Below are 3,423 nucleotides of genomic sequence, written 5' to 3'. Positions count from 1 at the left end.
TACTGGCTCTTGACTCAGAGACTTTGTGAACACATCAGCAGTTTGTAATGACGCCGGAATGTGTCGAACCTCCAATGCCTTAAGAGCAACCCGTTCCCGCACATAATGATAATCAATGTCAAAGTGTTTTGTACGCTTATGAAACATCGGGTTAGCCGTGAGACAAACAGCCGAGAGATTATCACAGAGCAGAATAGGAGTTCGTTGTTGAGTAAGACCCATAATACGCAACAAGTTTTGTAACCACACTATCTCAGAAGTCGCCATAGACATCGTTCTATACTCAACTTCAGTTGATGACTTTGACACTGTATCATGACGTTTTGCGCACCAAGATATAACGTTGGAGCCAAGTAAAGTGCAGAAACCACCAGTAGACCTGCGAGTTTCCTTACACTCAGCCCAATCACTATCACTATAACACACCAATGTTGAATCAGAGTTAGACTTGATGCTTATACCCATATCCAAAGTTCCCTTAACATATCAGAGAATACGTTTTAACAGATGAAAGTCTGACTGACTTGGGGAATGCATTCGCTGACAGAAGAAGTTGACAGAGAACTGTAGGTCTGGACGCGTGAGAGTAAGATATTGTAACTTGCCAGCAAGACATCTGAAGTGAGAAGGATCCGGAAACGCTTCATCTTGACCCGGAACTTGATCTAATTTCAGTGGCAGGGGAGTTGAAACTGTAGCACAATCTTTCATCCCAGCAATAACAAGGAGATCAGTTGCATACTTTTCTTGATTCATGAACAGACCATCGTCCTTATGATGCACTTGAATCCTTAGAAAGTAGTGCAACGATCCAATGTCCTTCATTCGAAACTTGATGTGCAAGTGATGAAGGAGCGTTTCCAACAAGGCCTCATTGTTACCGGTAAGGATCATATCGTCGACGTACAGAAGCAAATAGATAACATCAGATCCTTTGTGATAAATGAACAGAGAGGGATCCGGAAAACTGCATAAATGAACAGATAGGGATCCGGAAAACTGCACTGAAAACCAAAGTCCAACAAGAAGTTGCTGAATTTGTCGAACCAAGCACGCGGAGCCTGACGTAATCCGTAGATAGCTTTCTTCAAGCGCCATACATAATCAGGATACTCTGTATTAGCAAACCAGGCGGTTGTTTCATATAGACCAGTTCCTTTAACTCCCCATGTAGAAACGCATTTTGAACATCAAGCTGCTTTAAGGGCCACTTCTTGGTGACTGCAACATGAAGCACTGTACGAATGGTAGCAGTACGGACCACAGGACTGAAGGTCTCAATGTAGTCTACACCCTCTTCTTGTTCATTACCTCTGGCCACCAAGCGAGCTCTCAGTCCTTTGACTGTTCCATCAGCGTTATACTTTGTTTTATAAACCCAACCACAGTTCAGTGGATTTTGATCATCAGAAGGTGGAACAAGCTCAAATGTTTCGGTTTCCACCATATGATCTACTTCAATTCCCATAGCTCGTGTCCAACCAGGATGTTTAAGCGCCATTTTCACTGTCTTTGGCTCAGTAAGTTCATCTTTGATGGTAAAGAGAGCATACTTCGGGGTTGGTTTCACAATTCCAGCTTTGGCTCTCGTTGTCATCTGATGAACTGTCTGTGGTTGCTGAACCTCTTCTTCCACCACCACTTGTTGATGAAGATCAGAACCATCTTGACTTGATTCATCTTCAGACTGATGTGGTGGTGTCACTAGTGGAGGAGGATCCTCATTCGGATTTGGTTGAGGAGCCGCAACTGTAACATAAGGAGCGTGAGGTCGACGTTGTGGTATTTCTTCTACTGGTGTCAAGGAGCTTTCTGTTTCACAAGAACGAGTAAGTGCAGCTTCTTGCCAGGCCTTGAGTAGAGCAGACGAACCTTGTTGGTGATGACTACTATAGACATCACTGAAAGGAAATGAATTCTCATCGAACAGAACATGTCTACTGATATAGATCTTTCCAGTTGGTGGGTAATAACATCTATAACCTTTATATTTTTCATTGTACCCCAAGAACACACACGACAAGGTTTTTGGATCCATCTTGTTCTTCATGTAAGGACGCAATGAAGGAAAACATTTACATCCAAACACTCGCAATGCAGTGTGCAAAGGAGGTCTGTGCTGAAGCATTTCATAGGGACTCTTATTGTCAAGAAGAACAGAGGATGGAAGGAGGTTGATTAGAAACGTAGAGGTAAAGAAAGCTTCAACCTACAAGTGTTGAGGGACCTTTCCATGAAACAGTATTGTCAACCCCAGCTCCGTTAGATGTATGTGTTTTCTTTCAGACAGACCGTTCTGCTGTGGAGTGTGAAGACAGGAGAGAAGCTGTTGAATGCCATAGGACGCCAAATGATTCAGAAATGAAGTTCTCAGGATTCTCCAAAAAGTATACGAAGAAAACTATTGTTTCATTTATTATACAAACTAACAAAATCCGTTTTTTCAAATAAGTGGTGTTTATTTGCTTCGTGCTCCAATTCTAGACGTTTTAGTTCTCTATTGAATTCTATTTTCAGATTTGTTATTTTTTTCTCTTGTTATTTGATTTGCATGGTTCAGGATATACTTTCCATATCGTCTACGTCACAATGTAAAGTCGATTTTTGGCGACAACGATTCATTTTTAAACAGACACACATCATTTGATTTGTAACGAAATAAAAGTACTTTGGTTCATTTAGATGATTTCTTGCAATTTTGGTAGTTGAAGTATCAATCGTACAGCCACACAACCAAGAAATAATTAGTTAATTAGTTCACACTTCAAGCTGTGTTAACTTCATTATAAAAATTCAACAATTCATAGCCACGAAAAAAACTATTATATGTGTACGAATGATAGCCAGATGTTGTCTTACATAACATCGAAGAGGTGAAACATCAATCAGTATCCAATCCATCTTTTAAAAAATTATGGCACACGGCAGTCATCAATTGTCTGATCAAGAGTAGTCATATAAGGCGTAATTAATTGGTTTGCTTTTGTGACAAACATAAGCGTAATAAACTACGAGCAGGTCATATATTACAACTAAAAAAGCTGACTCATGAGTGAACATGTTGAAACTTTTTAGCAGCAGGTTCGTAATAGTAAGTTAGAGTCGAGTTAATGTATGATCATGGCATGCGATGGGCACAGGTGGAAGGTCTAGAATAAACGTGAGATCAATGAAGTGAAAACGATGGATTATGCCCTTAATTGTAATTACCCTACTCTATTTAATTACATTTCAAGTCTCCCATCAATCGTCGGGTATAAATTCTCTAACCTTTTGAAAAAGAAGAACAGCTAAAGTCTGTAGATATAGTTATTAATTAATACTACACATTTATCCCATTTCTAATACTAATGTGATAGATGTGTACGTAATAGTAACAGACAAATATCCATAAATACCGACGAAATAGATACAATAGAAAGT

This window comes from Brassica napus, chromosome C6 (assembly GCF_020379485.1).
Source record: "Brassica napus cultivar Da-Ae chromosome C6, Da-Ae, whole genome shotgun sequence".
In the NCBI taxonomy this organism is placed as follows: Eukaryota; Viridiplantae; Streptophyta; class Magnoliopsida; order Brassicales; family Brassicaceae; genus Brassica; species Brassica napus.
The sequence above is the reverse complement of the archived record's forward strand: the minus strand, read 5'-3'. Positions refer to the sequence as shown.